Consider the following 24832-nt stretch of genomic DNA (forward strand, 5'->3'; position numbering starts at 1 on the left):
CTGAACAAAGACAATGCCACGGCAATTACAACATGGAGACAAACAGGAGGCGATATTTTTCTCTTGCACGTGGCTGCCCGGTCTATTTGCTTTTTTTTTTTATAACCAACGTTGTTTACAAAACTAAGAGTAACTCAAATGTCCAAGGCTATTATTAAAAAAACAACGTCGATGTCTGAACCATATGTTTACAAAATAGTTTATGGGGGGGGGGGGGCGTAGTGGAGGGCTACGGAGTAATTTCGACCACCTGGGCACGTTAAAGATCCCCAGGTGGTCGAAATTACTCCGTAGCCCTCCACTACGGCCCCCCTTTCTCTCTATCCACTTTCACTCCCACCTTCATCCCTTTCCTTACGGCGCGGTTCAGGTGTCCACAGAGCAAGTGTGACAGATACTGCGCCTTTCCCTTCCTATGAACCAACCAACCAACCAACTCGCAGCAGCGGAGCTATTCTGTATAGTAGTTCCTCTCCTTTTTCCTGCATCTGCGTTCACACAATTCAACACTAAAGTTGAATGCCATCATCTGGTTTTGTTATTTTTTATTTATTGGCGGAAATATCACAGATAAACACTTGCGCTCATTTATGTTCTGCATCCTTCATGCGAAACTTTGAGATTGCATCAGGGCTCTGTGTCTTCTATTAACCCATTACCTGTCTGATGCACTAGTGCATGGTATTCGGACAATTCAAAAAGGGAGCCCAAGATTAGGTTTTTAAAAAGAAACTTGTCTAAAGTTTGTACGAATATAGGAAGACTGTACGAAGAAACAGGGTTTTGTGTGTGTGTGTGTGTGTGTGTGTGTGTGTGTGTGTGTGTGTGTGTGTGTGTGTGTGTGTGTGTGTGTGTGTGTGTGTGTGTGTGTGTGTGTGTGTGTGTGTGTGTGTGTGTGTGTGTGTGTGTGTGTGTGTGTGTGTGTGTGTGTGTGTGTGTGTGTGTGTGTGTGTGTGTGTGTGTGTGTGTGTGTGTGTGTGTGTGTGTGTGTGTGTGTGTGTGTGTGTGTGTGTGTGTGTGTGTGTGTGTGTGTGTGTGTGTGTGTGTGTGTGTGTGTGTGTGTGTGTGTGTGTGTGTGTGTGTGTGTGTGTGTGTGTGTGTGTGTGTGTGTGTGTGTGTGTGTGTGTGTGTGTGTGTGTGTGTGTGTGTGTGTGTGTGTGTGTGTGTGTGTGTGTGTGTGTGTGTGTGTGTGTGTGTGTGTGTGTGTGTGTGTGTGTGTGTGTGTGTGTGTGTGTGTGTGTGTGTGTGTGTGTGTGTGTGTGTGTGTGTGTGTGTGTGTGTGTGTGTGTGTGTGTGAAAAGCATCTGATAGGCTTCCGATAAGAGTTGTATAGTGCTCTGCAACTTTATCGTACCCATTTTTCTCAACCCTCAACCGGTAGCTAATTTGCGCTGAAACTGTGCACAAAGCTCGCGCGTTGTTGTCCCCTTCTTTACTAGGTAAGTTTGACCATGGCGCTTACGTGGTTCGGCCGCGTATGATGAAAAACCAGAACCGTCTGCGACGAGACTGAGAAGCAAAAAACTCCAGCGCAGTTTTTTCAGCAAATGGCAGCTGTGGCGTCACCTGGCGTCGCTGGAGGAAAGCGCCGAGGCAAGCATAGCACGTTCCTGTAGTCGCGCTAGATGACGCCACAGGTGCCCATCGACGGAAAATTGGCGTTTGCGTCTTTTGCTCCTCATTCTTGTTGCAGACGGCTCTGGTTTCTGATCATGCGCGACCGAACCAAGTAAGCACTATGGTCAAACTTACCTCATAAAGAAGGAGGCAACAAGGCGCAAGCTTTCTGCACAGTTTCAGCGCAAAAGAGCCTCCTGTTGAGGCGGGAGAATTTTTCAAAACGCGTACGATAAAGTTCCAGAGCACTGTATAAGTGCATGCGTGAAGTATTCCCTTTAAAATGTCTCGACCATACTATTTTGAAATAGCAAATAACTCCGTATATATTATGTCAATCAGCGGTTTTGCTTTTTATGTGACATTTTTGTATTGTTTCAGGGTGTGCATTCCACTCTTCTTCGTGCTCATGTGCTTTCACGTCGTTCCACACTTTGTAACTGGACCATATGTCAAGGCATTCTTTAAGAATTTTTACGTCGAGATCAACAACGAGTGGTGGCGGCTGCTGCTTCAAATCAGAAACTATTTCACGGTTGACCCTCAGGTGAGCACTGCTGTCAGTATTTTTCCAAGGATCATCACTTGATTTGCGTTCTATGAGGGTAGCTGGGCTGACAGGCACGTCGTAACTGCATTACTCGGAAAAGTATGTGTGGAGGCCGATCTTCTGTGGTTGTGGAAGCATTCCTTTTTTTACTAGGAGGGCTACGCGTAAAATGACTGACATTATGAGGCGTACGTTAAAGCCATCAGTACGTTTACTTGTACCTAAATTTTCGAAACTGAGATCGGAAAACTTAGTCATTGAGGCGCTGAAACCCATCTTTACATGTGAGAACAGTTTAAATAATCAAAGTCACTGAGGTTTGATTTAAATATTTTCGATAAAAAACACAGTCTCCATTCGAGCCATTCAAACTTGATTATGCATGCGAATAATTTTTGGTCTCCGGAAGGCAACGCCTCTAACTAGCATTAGGCCTCATTTCTTTAACATTCATTTCTCAGATACTTTTGGAAAGTGATGGGTGTTGCGAACTGAAACAGGAAATAAAGTCGGGCTTAGTGGTGGTGGGTGGTGGTGAGAACAGCAAGCAGGGCACTCTTTCGGAGGAATAACGAAAACTGTATACCAATATTGACACAGCATATTTACAGCTTAAAGCAGGTCGGAAAAATTGCAGTCGGCCTAATATTCAGCCAGGGACTCTGCGCTCCAACAAATCAGCTTGGCGCGCCTTGCGCCAGCGAGACCTTGTAACTAGCCTTTCACTGAACCGCCTTTCTCCTAGTCCGAGTATCTCCACTAGCTCTTTTTTCTGTTTTTTTTTTTTTAATATTCGAGTATAAAGGTGTTGAGGCGGTCAATCCATGAGACTTAGCCCAGATTAAAAAAAAAAGAACACCTTTCACACTGCCCGTGAGGTTGGGCACAGCCTCGAACCCAGGGTAGCAAACAATGAGACTACTAAAAACAAGCTGAACTCTCTCCCCCTGCATAGATTTTCCTTTCTCCCCCTACCTACACGTGCGATCGCCCCAGGATTCGGCGTGCCGCCGGTCCGCCCATGCGCTGCCATCTTGAAGACAACAATTATTTATAGCGAAATCCTGACAATTGCCTGCCGTTGAAAGCTGGAAGGACCCTGCGTCCCGATAATCACAAAAGACCCGGAGGTTGCGGTGCTAGTGCTTCCAAATAGGTGGAGACATGTGTGGGAGGACACAAACACATCTGTGTGCACCACAACACGCTCAAGAAAAAGAAAAATTGTTAGCCTTTAAGGGAGCCCCAGGGATTGTGTCCGGCATGCGATAATTGAAACCAATACGGGAGGGAGAGGGAGAGAACGGAACATAACGCATGGTGGTGCAGGATGGTGACTGTCCTCCAACACATTCCGCGTTTCCTGCTGAATACATGCGGCGTTTTTTCCCACGATTTTCGCGCGTCGAAAATTGCCGCGCCGACGCGACGCTCAGTTCGATATACATGGAACGACGAAGCGGCTAGAGCGCCGCCGCAGATCCCTCGATGCGAAAGCAAATGCACCAGCGAGCGGAAATAACCGAGAGCGAGGTACGTGAGTGAAGCGATGCTGTCCCTGGTGTTAAAATCGCGAAAAGGCTCATTCCAACGCTAATATGCTAAATGTAGAAAGCGTACATAGGTCGCACAAGGATTTGGCTCGCTCGAATGAACGAAGATACCTCGGAATGCCCTCTCGGATACCAGCGGCTCGGTTCCTTTTTTTCTTTTTCTTTTTTTTTTTCTTTTTTTTTTTTTACAAATTTCGTTTCGGGGAGAAAACAAATACATAACGATCCGAGAGTAGGTCGTATACTCACAACAAAGCGACATTCCGTACTTGATAAAGCGTTTATTTTCGCGATAATCACATTTCTGCGGCCAAACTGCCGCATACCACGTCGGCCATGGCGGCCATTGACAGCGGCCACTCAAACCGGAAATGCCAGCTTTCCGCGCTCCTATTGGCTCGCGTTCGCAGTAGCTTCCGGTTCTAGAGGACGCCGCTCCGCCCGCGCGTCAAATATCTGGCAGGGCCAGATCTGCGGCGGTGTGCGTTTTTTCTGACGCCGGACGTCGAGTGCCCACCGTCGGGAGAAAAACGCCGGCTTGACGCGGAAAAAACGCTCCGTGTATTCCGGCCTTGAAGGTTGACTGCATTCTCCCCCGATTAAGAATGTAAAACCATAAGCAGTGGCCTCACACAGGACAAGATCCAAGCATCATCATTAGCGAATGCCTGATATGCTTACCGAAGAGACGAACCGCGAGACTTCTTGTCTAGAATCTTAAGAAGAAAGAAAATACGGATATAATTTTTCTTCTCTTTTACTATAAATATTACACATGAGATTACTGGAAAGCACGCTCCTTCACGGGACAGCACCGCACAACGGCATATAGCTTGCGCGAGCGCGAAACAATCTTTCGACACTCTTTGAGGAGATCCACGAAACTCCAACGTGTCGATGGCCTGCCGTTCTTTACCTGGCCGTTAGTATTACCAACTAGGCTCATCGCCGAAGAGCGTGTTATTTTATGCAAGAGTTACATGATCACGTAACTTGTAGCGGCCTAGCCTAGTGTAGTACCTTGCCGGTAGTACTCTACGGCAGTGCTGGATGAAAATAACAGACCGATATTAAGTAAATACAGTGAAAAGTAATCTTTCTCGGAAAGTAAATTGCGAGAATTCTTCACTTCCTAATAAAGCTAGCCTTTAGCTTGTTTTGTAAAGGAAAAAATACTGGGGCCGAATTACGGGACTCGCTCTAAAGTTATAGAGCGTGACGTCAAAATGACGACGCCGTGACGTCTCGGCGAGACGTCAACGCGTGACGAAAATTGGAATCAACCAATGATCGCCAGGGTGCCGCCCCGGGCCGCTTATTTTCACGGCAACAGGTTTATTCGCACGTCAAGGAGCCGTTTGCTAACTTTTTTATAGATATAGCGTGTGAATAAATTAACTAAAGTTTTATATTTTCAAGAAGCCGCATTTAAAGTTCAATGTCATAAAAAAAATCAAGAAACAGCTACAGTTTTGCAATTAAACGCTCTCGTGGGTAGCTTCTTTTGCCGCGAGGGCGCGCTGGCAGAGGTAAACAAACCGTAAAAATGGCGATTTTCAGTAAAACAGCTGATTCCACGGCTATAGTGCCGGCTTTTGCGCATCGTCTGATGTCAAGGTACTGTGTGATGGTCCTAAATGCGCGGAGAAATCATATCGAAAGCAGTGTAATCGGGGCTTTGTTTATTTTTCTTTAGGAAACAGAAACAAAAGAAAGATCGATCGCGGAGCACAGGCAAAATAAACTTTTATGTCCACACGAACATCTCACACACAAATGCTTCAGTTAGAACGAGCACGGGGAAAAGCAACGCGGTTGAGCGTACACTACCAACCTCGCTCGTTTTCATTCGTTTTGCACTGTATGTTGCCTTCGCCTCCGCCTTTTGCTTTGGGCGCACTGCGGAGCCCAACCACCCTTCAGCGCCAACTTTGCAGTAGTTGAGTTCAGCCATTTGACGCACGCACTTGCTCACCGTCAGTTATGAGAGGCCGACTACCTGTGGAGCCGAAATCCTCCGGAGGCAAAAAAAAGAAATGGATCGGAGCATGCATGACAGCCGCACCGTCAAGAGCGGTCGCTGCGAGCTTCATCACAGTTCATCGGCGCATTCGTCGCACCACCATTCCGCTCTCGCATTTTCAAGTCGAAATAGGCGTCGGAACAATTCGCCGAACAAGTAGAACGCATTCTCACTCTCCGCCCTTCGTCGTTGCTCGCGCCGGCGTTGCCGCTTCAGCGCCGCAGCCACCACTCATACCACTCCACCGCGGACGCCGCCGCCATTTTCGCTCTAAAACGTTTTAGACCGTCTCAACGCGCTCTACAAAAATAGTCTAAAACCACGGGCATAATTAGGTGCGCGACGTCATCTGTTTTTTCGCCTCTGCGACGTAATCGCAGCATCCCGTGACGCAACTTTTCAAGATGGCGACGGCGACCAACAGCAGCGGGCGTTTTAGAGCGCTCTCAATTATAGAGCGGTCCGTAATACGGCCCCTGGGTTGTCGAATTTCACGAAATGGACCTTGCCATATCGGAGGACCAGCACGCGTGGCGGCGTGGTGTCACGTCTTTGCTTCGTTGCGCGAGAGGTTTACAAACACAATAAAGTGTTCTCATAACCTTTCAGTGACAATTAATTAAAAAAATTCTTGTATGACTCTTTGCAGGGTAATGACATAGAAGTTATAAGCGTCAACAGGCGAGTAATTGGAGTGTCGCTGACACATACAGCGCTCAGGTTAGAAGAATGCATTGTAGGATTGACATCGACGAGATACGGTATGCCACAGATTGCCTAAACGCGGACAGCATTGGACAAAATGTAATAACAGTGCCGTAATAAGCTTCATCATCAGTATAACAAAGATCGATGTGTTCGCGTTTCACAACGCCGTGCACCCCCGCGGATATGCAATCTTTGGCCGGCATTAAGGTAAATCATGTACAGTACTCTAGACCTGAGAGAAAAGTTCAGCGTAGGTAAAATGAAAGAATGCGCCGTAGCAGCTTGTGACATGTGTGAAAAGTACTGAGCGGGCCTGCTGACATGAGCAGATGAGTTCTTCTGCCGGCCAGCGAGTGACTCCTGCACCTTCGAAGCACAAGCACCGCACTTTGTTCGTGGACAGTGACGAGGGTCACCTATTCCATTTGTTCAGGCAAACCTCGCGCTACGACGGGGAGGCCACTGCGCGACAGACTCGAAATATAAATAATGGCGCGGGCTAACATGTTTCTGCTCTTTGAAAAAAAACAACAACAAAACAAATTTTTCCTTGTCACTAACCTGGGCATTCCACTGCGTCGTGCTGGTGGCTTAAATGTACATTAAAAAATTATATTTTACTGCCTTGAATCATTAATGCGCAGTTCTTGTCAGACAGAAAGCCTATATCTCAAAGGCTGATTTGTTTGGGCTGCAGGGACCTAGATGATTACTACACGGTGTTCGCTATAGAAGGTAATCTTAGCAGAGCTGAGTAAAGAGGCCACCATAAGTGCAAACAACCTTGCCAACTGACTGTTTCTGTTATGGCCGTACATTTTGCGGCCAAAGTGTATGGTGATATAATGCTTTGTTATCGCTGGGCTGGTGTGTGTTATGGACTTAATCAGTTGCATCACATTTTGGCTATCTTCGCCCTTCATCTTTGTTCCACGCCCTCGCTTTCACACGGACCACACACTCGGGCAGATGGCAGGAATGGAATGGAATCGGAATGAAAGAATTCCAGCATTTCAGATTTGTCATGATTACGTCCTCCTTGTGTTGCTTATATGGAAAAACGGAGCGGTGCATTCTGCTCCTAGAAAAGAGTGGGCGCAAAAAAAAAAAAAAAAAAAAAACAACCACGACCACCGTTAATTTAACTTGCTACCTGCGTACAAATTTAAAATCCATACTGCTATTAAAATTTGCATCTGGGTTATCAAAATAACGCGCACTAGCAAATACAAATCGGCCCAGACAAGATACAATGTATGCGAGAGCCACTAGCAAAACGTTTACCTTGCTTCCACTAGCATAAATATAACTTGATTGCCCTCAAACTTGGAACTGTAAGAAATCAAATTGCACTTCTAACTTTGTCCCGCACACGTTATACAATAGCCTTCCTTGTCAGTGTTATTTATTTCATTTCCCCCCAAGCGCGCGTCGACCAGTCCCATGTTTTCAAACGAACAACGAGCTCGGTTTTTCTTTCACAGCTCCTTTGGTCAAAAAGACGTCGCCGTCGTCGTAACTCAGAATCAAGAAAAACAGTATCGGAGAGAAGGCGCATGCGATCTCATATCAAAACTGGGATGCATACGTTCTTTTCGCAGTGTTCAAGATGGTGTCATACAGTATGGGGTCCCATTTAGCATCCATACTCTATTCAAATTGGAGGCTAGTTTGCGTTAGGGATTCGGAACGACGAGGTGCGTACCTCTGACAAGTCTAGGCTTCCCCTTGAAAAAAAAAATAATGAGTCATCATTTCCCTGAATACCAGCCTAAGCAAAATATATATAAATATGTATTAGCGGAATGAGAAGGTGGTGATAAAGGTGCCATCGAATCTACTCTTAAGGCAAAGCTGGAGTGTCCCCCTAACTTTCTTTTCTCTCTCTCTTATTCTATTACACTCTCGATAATGGAAGGCTGCTTTGCTCGTAGGATGTTGCTATAAATCACCGGAAAACGAGCTTGAGAAAGTTGTGAAACTGAAAAAGATGCTGGATTCAAAACAGGCTGAACAATGACCACGAAAGAAGTCATCTATTATGACGTCATATTCGCTCAATTGTGGCACGATCCGAAAAATGAGCTCGAAAAAGTTGGGAAACCGAAAAAGATGCCCGATTCATAATGGGCTGAAGAGTGACCACGATAACAGCTGTCCGTAATGACGCCATATTTCCTTTATTTTGACTTTCGCTGAGCTGGTTGCTTGGCTTTGCCATCAGTGACTATTATATAAATTTGTTATTCTGCTGGTTGCAAAGTGGGATGAAGTAGTCGAGTTCTATTCGTGCCATTTAATATTTACGCCTGCTATGCATGCCGGATCCAAGCGATGGCGCGGAATTTAGTGGACATGCATTTTTACTTTTTGTCGGGCCTTTATATTTCCTCGCTGTTCAACAACTTTTATTGGCAACGAAATTTAGGATGACTGGTTCATTTTTAATGCAAGTCTTTGATCACCTCATCACATTCTTTTTGTCGGATGGCTGAGTAACAAGGAGTTTTGCGACATCTCCAGACTTCAAAAAGACATCATCTCACAACCAAAAGTGCGTCAGCCTAAAATTATTTTGCTGTTTTTTTATCTTGCATTGTGAGCATTTAGTTTCAACGTTTAAAGTACCACAATTAAATCACATTTTCAAACATAAACACATTTTTCTATTGCAGAGCCCCCTCCTCCACATATGGTACCTATCTGCCGACTTCCAACTGTACATCGTCTCTCTCCTTGTTTTGATGACACTAAAAAAGTAAGTGCCATAAGGAACTTAAGAGGAAAACCTTTGAAACAATCTTCGGCCAGAGTGACAACAGTTTTCGAGTGCAAGACCTCAGCGCGACTAGAAGTGCACTAGCTTCGTCCCGCACGATCTTGGTGAAGGTAGCCAGAGACAACGGAGACGGAACAATGCTTGCCACGTTGACAGAAGGGAGGATTTGGACCCTCGCACACGTGCATTCTTTTCCCCCTTAAATGTAGGAGGCTGATTGCGGCCTGTCCGATAATTTTTAGCATTCGGTATTTCTCGTGCGCAAAGTTTGTGCTTGTTGCTGGCTTCCGGCAGTGAAACGTTCGTATCGATCCAAGTTTTAGGGAAATCCTCCACGATACACAGCTTTTACCGAATCTCCGCACAATAAGAAAAAAAATCTGTCTAGTTCAGTTTTCGAAACCTAGACCACAGCCAATCCGAGGTAGTCGCTCTTCCAACTGAGCTAACCAGGAAGGGCAGCAGACCAGATGGTGCTGCAAGAGCGAGCTGATCAACAACTGCAAGTGACTTTGCAAGTAGGAAGAGTGTTAGTCTAATTTTTAGAGCAATTCTCGAAGAAGAGAGTAGCAATTAGGGAGTAATTATTCATTAGCATCCACCCAATAGCAATCATACGGCGACACATAAAAAAGGGCTACAAGGTTTTGTAGCAACTGTAGTTGAAAACCTCCCTAGTCCGGTGTTCGAATGCCGGGCAATTCTCTTAAACATTGAACCAGCACTGTTCATGTTTCGAGTCCTTGATAAATTCGCCCTCGCCTTATCATTTTATCTACTGGCGTTGCTGGTAAGCTGAGTTGGCAGAGCGCCAGAATCCGCTGCAGTCCCGGATTCAAAGTTCACAAGAAATCCAATTTTTCGTCAAATGCTAAGTTTTCAGTGAAACCTGCGTTGCTTCCTTTTGTTCACTTAAAGGTACACTTGCATTGATGCTAGGAAGTAATTACTCTCTTATTGGAGAACTTTTACGTAACTGTGCCTAAGCATAGGAGGGGGGCGTTTTAATAAGGTCAGTTCAACTTCAGGGGTGCAGGAGTGAACGTTAATTTATGCTCTAGTCTCGTTATTTATCACCCACATCTAGTATCTCATCGTCACATCGCGCGTGTTCCACGTTCTGAACATTACTTCGGTATTTGTGGGGACGACTCAATTCAGTCGCAATAACTGTCTCCACGCAGCCACTTTTTTCTTGCTTTTTATACCTCTGTTAAAATACTGTTGGTTGTGCCAGGCTTTGAAACCGGTGGCATGTTCTGCACCCTCTGTAATAGTACGACGAACCTACTGGCGGCTATTTTGTTTGACAATCATTATGTTAATGAATTACACTTTAAATCGAGAAAGTAAACTTGAACGGCTCTTAACCCGCTGCTTAGCACTTGCGGCTGGCATTGCAAGAAAACAAAATAATACTTAGATTATTCAGAAGAGAACGCCGATGATCGCTACGAGCTCCCTGTTGTTAGATGCCATGGATAGGAAGATCAGTACCCGTGCGCTGAATAATGATGTCGCTGGGTTTTATGTCTGACGGACGTTAGCACACAAGGCCCGGATGTATTGTGCAGAAAGTATGATGTACCAACTCAATCGTACCTCAAAGCAGAAAACATGCAGATTCGAAACATGACCCGGTATAACATTCTTTTTTTTTTCAACTGGGCACTGCATAGCCGCAGAGCGCTCGCCTTGGGGGCGTTCGTCATGCTGTCCTTACTGGGCTGTGCCATTTCAGCGTGGAGTGTGGCCGATCCCGATATTCCGCCGGTTGCGATGTACCCCACCTTCTCATTTAGGCGAGCACTTTAAACTGTCTTTTTTGGTTGTATGTGTCAGAGCTTTTTGAAATGTATCATCATTATCATCATCATCAGCCACTGCAGGGTCCTCTGCCATATTTCTCCAATTAAACCAGTCCTGTGCTAGCGGCATCACTTGACCCCTGCGAACTTCTTAACCTCATCCTCCAACCTAACTTTCTATCGCCCTTGCTGCGCTTTCTTTCCCTTGGAATTCAATTTGTTACCCTTAGTGACAATTGGTTATCCTCTCTTCGCACTACATGCCCTGCCCATGCCAATTTCTTCTTCTTGATTTCCAGTAAAATGTCATTAACTCCAGTCGTTTCTCTGACCTACTCTGTACGCTTCCTATCTCTTAACGTTACACTTACCATTTTTCAGTCCATAGCTCTCTGCGTTGCCCTCAACTTAAATAGAACCCTTTTCGTTAGCCTGCACTTTTCAGCCCCATAGGTGAGTACCAGTAAGATGCAACTGTTATATAATTTTCTCTTGAGCGATACGGTAAACTTCTAGTCATAAACAGCGAGTTCACCATCCGATTTTTATTCTCCTGGTTATGTCCCTTTCAAGATCCCGATCTGCGGTTACTATACCTGTCCTAAGTAGACATATTCCTAACACTTCTAGTGCTTCGTTACCTGTTACCAGTTGCAAATATTCTCATAGGTACCATGTGTAAAGAAATGGCGTTCCACGTTGGTAAAACTGCGAGTTTTTACGTATAGTGGCGGCGCACGCGGTCATTAAAAGAAACGGTAAAGAAAACTGCATAAGGATGCACTCTCTGTACCCTTTATGTTGAGATCGATTTCCATGTATACACTACGCCTGCAATGTTCGTTTTAGACGCTTCGTGACTCAGTATAAACGGGATATCAGAGTTTAACAAGAAACCGAGGAAACATTTCTGGTAGTGTAAAGCTTCTCTTCTTCCTTTTTTTTTTTCAGTGGTCACCCTCTGAAGCCGCGCAAATCTGTATGGGGCCGAAGCTGTTAGCAATGCCGCCCGGTACGCGTCTCAGTAATGTTAACACGTTCAGTGCATCAAGAGGTAGCTGGTGCGATAATGGAGGCTTCAGTGATGCAAAACCATAAAATTTTCTATGCGATTTCAGGTATTAAGACATTCTGAAAAATTCTTAACTTTGTTACATGAAGTCTTGATCTCCTTTTTTTTTGCAGCCCCCTACCTAAGCTTCTAAACTCTTTCTATATGCGGCCTTCCTACCACGCTGTGAGCTACTTCAGTGGATGCATTGCATTTTTCATCGTCGAAGAATTCGGGAATTGGAAAATGTCAAGGGTGAGAGTTGCAGTCCAGTACGAGATTTTCGCACAAGTGCTCCCGATATTGCCAGGCTCCTTCAGATATGAATCTTGCCTCCAAAAAGACGCATGTTCGAAGAGCCTGCAAACAAATTCCGCGAGTTATGTCCAGTATTGCCAATTTAGCGGTTTTCCCGCAAATTTCAAGGGGTTTTTAAACTGTTTAGTGGGCAAAAATATATTGGAGGAGGCGTTATTTTTAGTGTCGTGTAGGCCTGGTTGGCTTTTTTTTTTTTTTTCTGGTGGTTTACGGTGGTCCTACATATTTTGTTATTGTCGATGTTCTTTAAAATTATTTTGATTTCTGCAAAATAAAGTCACTACGAGAGAATAACAACAACGAGATGTCAAGGTGGCGGATATTGAAAAGCACTAAATACGCCTTGAATTGATTTATGCAACAATAATTGTTAATGCAGCAGTCAAGTCTGATTGCCGCGAAGGCGGTCCGGCGGATTTCGACCAGTCGTATGTGCAGGAGTTTAGGAAAGAGTGCTTGCTGGTTTTTAAGTTTCAAATGTAAATGAGTGCTTTTTATGCAGTTAAAAAGTCGGTGTCCCTCATGAGTCATTAGATGCACGATAAATAATCGCTGCCATTCAAATACGAATAAGGAAGCCCGCTCTCGCTATCTGGAATACCCTTGGTAGCACAGCTGCATTGTGAGACGAAGTGAACAAGTGGAGGGATGATACCCACAAGAACCTTTTCTTCGAGCTGATCCAGATTCATCTCCCCATGCTGATAATACTCTGGCAGACCGCAGAGGTTGGACGCATGCTAAGTTAACTAAACGTTAAACGTTACACAAGGATGGCCCATCGAATCATAGTTGAGCCGGACTCAAGGCGGAATAAATACTGCTCTAACTATGACTGCTCGCAAATGTAATCCAAAATATCGCCACAATATGAAGTTGTGCGTTGGCAGCAGCGCTGGAATCCCACCCAGAAACGTCGGTATGTGCAGAGAATCGTCTGCACAGTGCTGGGCAAACTAAGTTGAAGCAGACGACCTCTTTTTGCGAGATAAAGTGCTTACAGTCAGCAGTTTGTAGTCGGGAAAGAAAAGAAGTGATTTTGCAACTATAATTTAAGCCTGCAGAAGGTAGGCTGGATGTCATTGAGGATGAAAAAAAAAAATATTTTATAATAGGTTTATAACGTATCCGCTTAGTTACCCTCCAGATACATATTTCAGGGTATGGACCCCGGATGAAAATCTACAGTTAAGCAGCTTGAGAGTGTCTGGGGCCCTGCAAAATATTGGTTATACCGTTTAAAGTCCAAATAACAAAATATCCTCCTGAGACCGGGAATGCATTGGGTGCACAGATTTTACTTTAACTTTCAGAATAAGTCAGTATGGTTATGAAGGTGAAAAGTGATAAACCTTTGTTCAATATCCCTGACATATCGGCTCAGTGCGATGTCCAATATATTGGACACTGGGATTCTACCCGTTCTTTTTTCACCAAGCGTGCATGTATTTACATGCCGCAGGTATTGCTCTCAAATTCGTGTGCAATTTTTTTAATTACTTCAAAGGTAAAGTGGTGAAAAAGAACGTAAAGCGAGCCTTCCTCTGCTCAAAAAAGAAACTTTCGCTCGCTTCTTCACTTTCTGTGGGCAATTTCAAAACATCTTCTGTCCTTTGTGATGCAGAAGAAGAGCTGGCATTTGGTACAAAAGAACATTGTTTTATATTATGAAATTATAAAATTTTAAATTTATAATTTATAATGTTATAATTCATAAATTTTAATTTTTAATTATAATTATAAATTATAAAATTATAAAATTGCGTCAGCTGTCTCATCAGACACGCGAGGCCGGTCAGCTATACAACAAAGAGAGGCGATTTCGTCCGCAAGCCGCTTAATACCAACAATACTCGTCTGCTATTCATAACAAGGCCATGGCAAAAGCGCGGTCAAAATGACCGGGTTGAGTCCCAGCGTCCAACACAGTGGACACGCGAAATCAAAGGACGCATGAACAAAATTAGGCGCTTGAACACTTTAAATTTCTTATTCTGCGCATTCGCTGTTGTATTACCTTTAATATAAAATCAAAGATATGCTCTGAAAGTAGGTAGAAATACGGGAAACAGTACTTACTTAGCCGACAGGTGCCACAAAACGCCGCGCTGCTGAAAGACACCATTTTGAAAAGTTTTGGCGGGAATTTGAACGATGTGTTTTCATCTATGTTGCATAGATGGCGCTAGCAGGTGTCCAATATATTGGACTGCAGCGTTTTATGAGGATGAATGCCTTGGCATAGGAGTACTGTTTGATTACTTAGTGTCCAATATATTGGACAAATCCCCATAGCCGGGTCTCAGGAGGATATAATAAAAAAAAAAAGCATTGTGATGCAAGTACTGAATCTAGCTGTCTTTAGCGGTTTTTCGGGTTTTCTGTTGCTGGTTCTCTATTTTTGCGTAGGCAATGACTGGTATTAACAACGACGTTCGAGTGGGCGTTTTGAAGAGCCTTATTGCAGTACACGCAGCCTTTATTGACCAATCTTATAGACGAGTCTAATTGATTATCCTAGCGCGCTTTCATGCTGGTGTTGTAGGAACTTTTTCCTGTATTACTACGGCACAGGAGGCGACGCCGGCGGTTCCGCTTCACACACTGCGTCCAATTTGTAAGCCTTCGCACAAGCCATGGTCTTTTCTCTAATATGCCAGGTTTAAAAAGAAAAGCTTTTGCGTCTCTTTTTCTCATTCGATTACTTAGAACGTCCATTTTTGCAGTTTCTGCATTATTACATTTTCCCTCATATTACATTTTAAGTGGCTGTTGCATAGTTCCCCTTTTCTCTTCGCGCATACTTGAACATTTGCGCGCTTCTGCATGCCCATATATCTCCCTTCTTGAAACATGTTCGCTTCCACCTCAAACCTTTGTGTTTCTGGATAGGGCCCCAAATAGAACAGCTGTAATAATATATCTATTCCAAGGGAATCAATATATGCCTGCACTGCTTTGTAGGGCGATGAGGGAATTCCTTCAGTCCTTCATAAGTCGGCACAATATTTCACTTCTACCACCATGGAATTTTTAGGACCTCCCAAGGACTCGCACAGAAAAAACCTTTACACACTCGACCAGCTTATAAGTCGTCGCTGAACTTATAGGCGACGCAGCAAGAGTAAACTTCAAATATGGTGTTTCTCTATGAGTGTTTAATTCATCCTGATTTCCATGTTAGCACCTGCCTGCACCTTTTACCTATGTTAGCGAGCCGAAAGTATCCTTTGATGATATGGGCAGCACGCTGTGGGAAAGCTGAGCTGCGTCTTGATGCTGCACCTTGCAATCCGCTTGCATTGCTAAGAGGAGAAAAATACAATCCCGTAAAAACAAACGACGATTTACATGTCTTTTAGCGTGCCTTTTAGTTGTGCCAATTTTTTTGTCATCCTGCGCAGAGCACAGAATTGACGGGCTGGTGCGTAGCCGTCAGCAGCGCCCTGTGTGTCGTGTTCATGAAGATTCCCTGGTACAGAAGCGCGGATCCCACATCGCAAATTTTTAAACTGCTTGTAGCCACCAGTGACCGCGTACTGTGGTCATTTTTCATTGGCTGGATTACGTTTTCCTGCTGCACCGGCAGAGGAGGTAAGATGAAGTACTTAATTGCGTCAGAACGGTGTTTACCCAGAACAAGAGAATGTCGAGGCCAATTAGAATGCGATGCCATTGCGCAGAATATACACCTAATCCTGTCTTTCTCTGTCATCGAACTTCAGGGTAAGCGAGGACCAGGACGCACGAGGTTGCAAAAAGAAGAGATGAAAAGTGCATAAACAACAATATTAATGTTATTACATGGTTGTCAAGCTGTCCTAGAAAATATAGTCATAAAATTTAGCTCGTATTCCTTACAAAGCGTAGCGGTTTTGAAAACCGCAAGTATTTATAGCGTATCATAGTATTATAGCCTCAGGAATATCTCGCAGTCTGCACCTAATTGTCCACTACTTTTTTTACTAATAAGTAACACTAAAGCAAAGTAAAGATTATTACGGCGACACACACAGGTCATCACTATTCATAGCGACTTGCGTGCGCCCTACAGCGTCGCAATTTGTTTTTTTTTTTTTTTTTTTTTCGTAGCTGCGCATTGAGTAGCTAACCTGCATCTGAATAAGAAACGGAAAACCCTGTACCAAGTGTAGTGCAACTGGATCGCGATTCTTATATATGAGGTTCTGAGTAATTATAAAACGCATAGAAGACATTATTAATTTATTTATTATGTCGACAGTCGCTGCACTGGAACGTTCCTGCAAGCTTAATGTCGAACGGAAATAAAACAAGTCCAAAGGCAGGGTTCATTTATTTCTGCAGCAGGCGTTGGTGTCGTGTCGTTTACGCCAGTAACAACCCATTCGTGCCATTATACAAAAAAGAAAAAAAAAATGCATTTGCCTTAACATTGGCCAAAGGTTTTGCAAATGCGTAAAGGGACGTCACTGAGGATGAAAGGCAGTTCACCTGTGTCGACTGGCCACCCGCGTTCGCACGAAACAGGTAAACTTTTGCTGAAAAAAAAATGCAGTTTTTACAAGTTTCACTCGAGCTAAAAAAACTGCACTTGTCACCACCTCCCGGTTCTGTATGATGCATTAAAACGTGACGGTTTTTTTTTTTTTTTTTGTAAAATATTCCACGCGTCCACACAATAACTTACAACGCCATTCAGTTCAAAACAGTGATCTCGGAGTCCTTTTCGAATTAGACGTCACGAGTTTGATTTGCGTGGCGGGAAGTTTGAATGCAGTTTTCTCAGCACTGCATGAGTCCCAAAAGAGCCAAGAAGAAGAAAAGAAGTTTTTTTTTTAGAGAGAATGAAATAAATATCAGAGGATGTTACGAGTGCTATAGCGCGTCTATTTTAGCGCCTGCTGTGGTGTAAGAGCGAATAAGTTTATGGTATTTCGAACTTGACTACTAAGCTCACTCCCGACAAGAGGGTGCACGTATTGCAATACGTGTTTCTGTGCGCACTACGCTCCTTCGGCATAGCACTACCGGATTTGGTATCAAACGTACGCCGCCGGTGTCAGCAGCGTTTTGGAGCACTGCCTAGATCAGAAAGCAAGCCCCAACCGCCGGCGTTCCCTTCAAAACACCAGCACGCCGTGTGAGAGAGCGCGTAGCATCTTGGCGCGATGACAAAGGTCTGTCTGTGCTGAGGACATGTCGACGCCGACATAAGAACTGGCAGAAAAACAAGCTAATGGCGAATTCCAGCCAGCTATCCGGCGTACCTTCGGAATCCAGGAAGGAAAGCAGTATGTCTAGAGAGTCTGCGTACTGCACTGCGTGGTCCAATCAGAAAGGTTTTTAATGCAAATCGCTCTCAGAAATCGCTTTTCGGTTTCGTGGAGCAAGAAAATCTGCACCGAACCTTCGAATGAAACTCTGAGTAGAACTAAGGCGCTGTAAAATTCAAATCGAAAAAAAAAATACCTTATGTTTTAGAAGGGACCGCATTCACAGGGTTCACCTCAGGCAGATCGTGCAGTAATCACGAATGGTGCGAGTGCCCCACGCAGAAGCTTGTACCCCAGGCGACCATCGATGACGGAAGAGCACGACAGGCGCCTTGTCTTCATCGTCTTAGTAGCAATGGGCGCTGCGGTCAGCGCCATGGAAGCCGACGGAGCGAGACTGAGTAACGAGCTGATTGGATCTAACGCTGGAGTTATTGGAAGCAGCTGCCTTCAGTTCCCCTCAAACGTCCGCATGAAATACTCGAGAGACAATCTGAAGGCAATCGTAGGACGAGAAAAAAAGTATGCTGAATGCGTATTAGAAAGTTGTGCTTTTCATAGTGCTGTCTTTTTTTTTTTTTTTTTTTTTTTTCGCATACCAGGTGTCGTCAGCTTTTGGACCGCAATATTACTCCAGGGCGGTGCATTTGTAGACACTAGCCAGGACATCGCGCGACTGCAGGACTTCCTGCATCTTTGGCGCACTGACACGCACCTGCGCTTTCCAAATTCTTCAAAACACATCGGAGTCACAGCCGGTCATGCCTATAAACTTTGCTAAGTTGAGCGCCAGATGCTATATGCAATTCCATGTACCAACACAGATTTAATTCATGCGACATGGGACATAATGAACAAAACCCCTACCCGGGTATCTCAGGGTAATAATTTTATGGCTGGTCTGTAAATCGGTGCAATTCCTAAAAAAGAGAATCGTCGTAAAAAAAAAAAAAAAAAAAAGAACGTAGTTTACATCGTCAGTTAAGGAATATTTCGCGTTTGACCTTCACCAACCTATTGTGAAAGAGCCAGTGCAGCGTGGCGACTGATTCTGTGAACAAATCGATGACCTACATTTTCGTATTTTCATGTAGTGCTCAAACGCATTGACGATGAATTCTCGCAGGAGTCGTCAATCGCTTCCTGTCTTGGAATGCCTTCGTTCCCCTAAGTAAACTTTCTTTCGGTGTCTACCTCACCCACTTCCCTTTAATGAGCCTGGTGGTGCGTCCAGGGAACGTCTGCATGGTTGCCACTTTAATCAGGTAACGTATCGTCCACGTTCAAAACTGATATTTAAAAACGGGTTGCGTAGCCTAAAAACTAATTTTACAGGTTCGCTCGTATTGTTTGCCTAGCTAAGTCAAGCTTAAGGTAGTGCTAGCAGCTCAAGATAAGAATTGTGAGAGCTGCAACCACGTCTTAGCGTTGAATGATTGTCATATAATTTTGCTACCATGTCAGGCCTGCTAGGACCGCCACGATAGCGGACAGGACATTATCACGAAACATTGTTATGCGCAAATTAATTTTGATAGTTCGGGCCTAGCTCATTGGCGCAAGCAGTGCTTTCCAACTCTATAAAAGACGTATATTATGTTGAGGCATGAAAAGGAAAGAAAAATAAAGAGCCTCTGCCCGTGCCACTTAGTATAACGGGCTTTCTATAAAAGACAGAGTATGTGTTTGCTTTACCAGATCCGCCATGGTATTTAAAGAGGCCTCTTTTGGTTTCTTTCGTGGTCCCATTAAAATATGGCAGCCGATTTAGCTTGGCTGTGCCAAAGCGAAATATGTGCGCGAGCACTGTTAGCCGTGGTCCTGCTTGTTTATTACAGTTCTACAATGTTTATCTTGATTTTACAAGCTGTAGCTTCTTAATACATTATTAGAACGATTTTATTCGAGGTCCCACACTGCTACAGCATTGTAGTCAAGATCATTTTTCCTTCTCGTGGACACTCAAGATGCATTCAAGGGCATGAAGCGACAGTATTAATTGTACCTGTAGGTTGCTTCCATTGAATATCCCCGTTTGCGTACATGCAGTTCGCTACTAGCCTAATCACCAATCTCTGAATGTTTGCCTCTGTTATCTTCCACACAGCCATTACCACACAGTTGCAAGCTACCATATTATGTGAAAGGCCAACTGACATAAATATAAATGCCTGTTTTAATCAAGCCGTACGAATATGCATGCGTGGTCTAGGTGTAGGATGTGTGAATCGGGATATCCGAAGCGCTGGAGGATTCGATTCCCACCTGGAAGGTCCGAGTTAGCAGCTCTGGAGTCTAGGTGGCAATACAGGGTGTTGAGGTTCGCAGCCTTGGGTCATTTCTTTAAGTGATGTTGGCCACTATGTAGCGTGCAGGGCAGCTTCGCAGCTTCCCAGGTCTCAGATGAGGGGGAGAGGATGGATTGAGAGTCTGGATGATGTTAGCAAGCCCATGTATAGCGCGGTGCAGGGAGGAGAACTCCGAGCAGTGTGGTCATGTAACCTGGTATAGAGTATGGCAGAAATGATGTAGTACTGCGAGATGTCTGTATGTTGGCAACTCAAGTTGACGTCAATACGTGGGCGCCTCGCGCGCCAAGCTCTTGTGTAGGTGGAGGAAAACAGAACCGATATCAAGACGGGTAGCGTCCGTATATATAACTTTATCCTCGAGCTCCACCATCGGCTGCGTGTTGTAAAATACTTTTGCTCGCGACTGTACTCATTGGTCTTGGTCCCGGTATACTATTATGTACTGTTTAAATCTATTAAAAGTCCACTCACTCTGAAGAGCAGCTACAAACTTTAAGTGGGCGGTTAAGCTCGACTTCAGGTACATGCTTGTTTGTCGAGCATTTTCTTTATTTCTGTTCGTTATGTTGCATTGCCAAGCTAACCTAAATATTGCACTGGGCATGGCGAAGTAAACCTCTTTCTTTAATGGCTTGGCATGTGCAGTTGTTAAAACACTTGAAAGTAAAAATAATAGGCTTCTTTAAAGCAACTTACCACAAACATTTGCCTATATTAACAAAGAATCCCTCAACAGCTTGGTGTAGCATTCAGCAACTGTAAGCATCGAAGCACACGTGCAGAGATGAAAACACCTCTGCCCTTCTGACCGCTCATTTCTTGTCCACGTTTATCCTTCACCGTCCCCCATACACGAAAGCTGTTTCAAGTTTCCTTCTGATTTTCCCTGGATTGTTGTGGCGCAGGAAAGTGGCCACTGTGTTTACATAGCTCTTGAGTACCCCAGCTGCACTTAGTACCGCATTCAACTGGTCATGGCGATAGTTTTTGTCTACATTCATTCTTTCAAAGCAAGTGCCGGAAATTGCGTTTCCGTTTCACTGGATTTTAAAGATTAGGTCATTACGGAAGCTAATCGAAGCCATCTACATGAGCGTTATTCATTTTAATGTGCCTTTTAAAACATAAAATTTCCCGTGCCCCGTATTTATTCCCTATAACATTACTGTTTCCAAGAATGACTAGCAAGACGATAACATTCAAAAAAAGCTCATGTTTGCATGGGAAGCGTGTTGTCCACTCTTTGTACCGGCGTGGGCACATGTTGCATAGCGAACCTGTTTACACCAGGTTCGACACGTAGGAGGCATATTTGTCTAGCAGATTTCTGGTATATTCTCACTAATGAGATGGGCCAGCCGCGATGATTTTATTTTTATATGTTTCTCACACGGGACATTTTTATTTTTTTGTTGTTGAATTTCCTTCCAGATGTCGGCTTTCTTTGCGATACTCATTTGGAGCCTGCTGTTGGCGTACGCGCTGTTCCTATTGTGCGAAGCCCCGACTGCCGCATTGGACAAGATGGCATTCCGGGCGCTCAGTCGAAAATGGCGACGGGAGACGGCGCAAAGGCCGGAAGCGGACAATCAAGCCGCAGAGAGGAACCAAAAATTCATCGGCAGTTTTCGCTCTCTGCCTGGCTCTGATCTTAATTATTTGCGCAGAAGAAACTGTTGAGGTTGACTGCACGTACTGCATTTACAAAAAATGACTGAAGAGCCAACTGTTCAAGCCTGATTCCGCTCTTACCCCACTCCCACCAAACAATTGCATTCCGTGCGCATTAAATCTGAGCCAAAGTTGCAATAAAATACGCTACGAATTACTATTTCAACCTGGCGGTGTAGTTTACCGCATTTGTTTTTTAGAGCGACAGCTATACTGATGACTTTCTCGATGGAAACGGTGTCCATATGGATTGTGTTATAAGTGGGAATTGTTTCATTCCCACGTCGACCTTTCTCGGACAATAGTTTAATTATGAGGATACAGTAGAGAATTGTTAGAGACTGGTGTGGACGTATTGATGGGAGTGATCTAGGTTTCTGATGAGTAACAAAATGTTACTATTAAAGTTTGTCAAGTGCAAGTAGCGAGTGGCTAAATCTGCTACAGACAACAAATGGGGAATGCTTTTTAAAACAATTGCGAGGTCGCTATGAAATATTGTAAGAACCTGTTAAGGACATGTTGGTATGAATTGTCTAGTCTTCCAAAGCACGAATATATTGCCTTTATATATAATTATGCCTGTTGTCGCACCGCATAGAGAAGCCGGCAACAGAAAATAATCGGGTCCTTTTTTTGGCAAATAAAAGCGTGCAACTACTAGAGTCCAAAGCGGAGTCGGCTGATATATTGAATTTTATGAGACCTTTATGAGAAGAAACTACGCTCATAAAAAACTTCCTGACGTTAGGTAGCCAAAAATGGCTCATAAAGCAAATTTTAAAATGCTATAGTATGTGTGTATTTTGCGGAGTAAATGTTGTAGAGCGCCCATGTTGCGTATAGGTCCTCAAAACCGAGACAATGATATCAAAATATTTTTTAACTTCTTTTTTTTTTTCATTTCTTACGACAACGTCTGGAGGTGGTCTTTCGCGCGAATCATGCCACGGGACGTCATGCGCCTCGGGTGAAGTCAGTAGCAAAGGACTGTCATTGCCTCGCCAAAATCCGCAACAAAGTTCGTTGGCGAAGTGGGCGAAAGAGACTGGAGGCACAGTCGGCTGGGGACGACGTTGCGCCACTGTCTTCTACTCTCGCCTCCACTGCCCCACTGAGGCATGCATAGGAGCGTGGCAGTGAAAATAATATAAACAAAAGAGCAAGATGACCTTGTTGGGTGCCGAAGTTCAAGTCCAAAATGTTTCTTGTTTTTTTTTTTTTTTCGTTGCTCTCCTTTTAGGTAGGCAAAAAGGAAGAACGTCTCTTTTAATCGCCCTATACCTTTATTTATTTATTTGAAAATACTGCAGCCCAATTCAGGGCTATAGCAGGAGTCGGTATACAACATTTCATACAATTCAACATATCAAATATATATAACAACGAAAAATATTATCAAAACACATAATACCTTTTCATGATACGAATCAATTGCCGACGCAAATTCAGAATTTGATGATGAATGGATGTTTCCATGAAAGGAGTAACTCTCCACAGCGTGAGAAAAAAGAAACTGTATTTGAAAGCGTTGGCGGGCAAACAAATGGTTCTGAAAACAAGGTATGTTCTGAAAGGCAATTGGAAGAATGCACTAAAGAATGAATAAGTTTGAGTGACTCAGTTTTACGGCGGGATAAGAGCGGACCTAGTTTTAGAGAAGACATTGCAGACGAGGATGAAAAATTGAAGTCGTAGCGGCGACAACGACCAGAACGATCTTCCTTCCAATATTTACTCTACTATCCGCTTATTTGCTGACGATTGTGTAATTTACCGCCCAGTCACTAACAGTACTGACGTTGGCATTCTTCAACAATATCTTAACTAAATCGAAGCTTGGTGCAAACGTTGGCTAATGTCTCTTAATATTTCCAAAACATGTTTGATTTCGTTCCGTCGTCGGCAGATGCATACTCCTTCTAAATACGCTCTTTTTGGTTCTGAAGTGTCGTCCGTCTCTTCCTGTAAGTACTTGGGTATTACTGTAACGCAAAGCCTAACATGGTCATCTCATGTCATGAACATCGCTAACGAGGCTAATCGTACCCTTGGTTTCAAACGGCGCAATCTATGTTTTGCCACCCCGTTCATCAAATCATTAGCATACATAACTTTAGTCCGTCCTAAACTAGAATATGCTTCATCAATATGGGATCCTCATCAGTCTAACCTTTCTTTAACCTTAGAAAAAATACAAAATCGTTCTATCCGTTTCATTTATTCTGAATATTCATACTACACTAGTGTGTCTGCTTTAAAATCTAGAGCCAACTTACCTAGCCTTCGTCACGTCATCCCGGGACTGGAATGATCTACCACAGGACGCCATGCATTATATCAACGCCATCCATTTTAAGAACGCTATCAAGACCATTGTTGTTTAACTCTCATGCCCATCCCTCATGTAATGCTCCATACCAGGGGCCTTTGAGGTATCAAATAAATAAATAAATAAATAAATAAATAAATAAATAAATAAATAAATAAATAAATAAATAAATAAATAAATAAATAAATAAATAAATAAATAAATAAATAAATATTATGGCTTTCCGTTGTACACATTAAATTTGATCAATTTCAAGATTTTTATATGGGTCCCAGACATTTGACGCATATTCAAGAATAGGTCGGATTAAAGTTTTGTACATCAGCAGCTTTGCCTCTTTAGGATCTGCTCTTGCTGTGCACCTCAGGTAACCAACCTTCTTCAGAGCTTTAGCAGTGATGTAATCGATGTGCTTTGACCATGACATATTATGAGTAAACATGACACCAAGGCATATGTGTTCATGTACTCTAAGCAGAGATGAATAGTCGTACTACGAAGGTAATAGACGATTGGTGAAAGACATGAAAACTATTTTAATGAAGTAGATATTCATCTGCCACGTTTTACACTAGTCACAGAACATACCAAAAGACTCATTAAGAAGGAGGTGATCATCGGCAGTGGTAATAACCTGGGATTCCATAAAGTGGATCGAATATTTTTGAGGTATGGTAACGGGTGATTCAATGCATATCAGCCTTTCGCACTTCCCGTCCTCGAAGTAAACCTTTTCAGGGGCTATCTAAGATACGTAGCTAGTTATTCATAAGAATTGGGAAATTGCGAATACTCGAAAGCCGGTTCTGTGCAGGCATTTGTGTTAGGTACAGAGAAAGCGCTTATACAATGAAG

The 24832-nt window shown here is 43.8% G+C and overlaps 1 pseudogene across 1 annotated transcript; it reads left to right on the plus strand.

Annotated features, from left to right (window-relative positions):
- The first annotated feature begins 2001 nt into the window (after window positions 1–2001).
- LOC146201629 (nose resistant to fluoxetine protein 6-like) lies at window positions 2002–22308 on the plus strand (annotated as a pseudogene). Its single transcript, XR_014703577.1, has 6 exons — window positions 2002–2164; window positions 9127–9209; window positions 12224–12344; window positions 15812–16001; window positions 18789–18927; window positions 21406–22308. The product of XR_014703577.1 is annotated as a nose resistant to fluoxetine protein 6-like (transcript).
- The last annotated feature ends 2524 nt before the right edge of the window (window positions 22309–24832 follow it).

The sequence above is a fragment of the Amblyomma maculatum genome, chromosome 1, assembly GCF_055883805.1.
Source record: "Amblyomma maculatum isolate TAMU_Amacu chromosome 1, ASM5588380v1, whole genome shotgun sequence".
In the NCBI taxonomy this organism is placed as follows: domain Eukaryota; kingdom Metazoa; phylum Arthropoda; class Arachnida; order Ixodida; family Ixodidae; genus Amblyomma; species Amblyomma maculatum.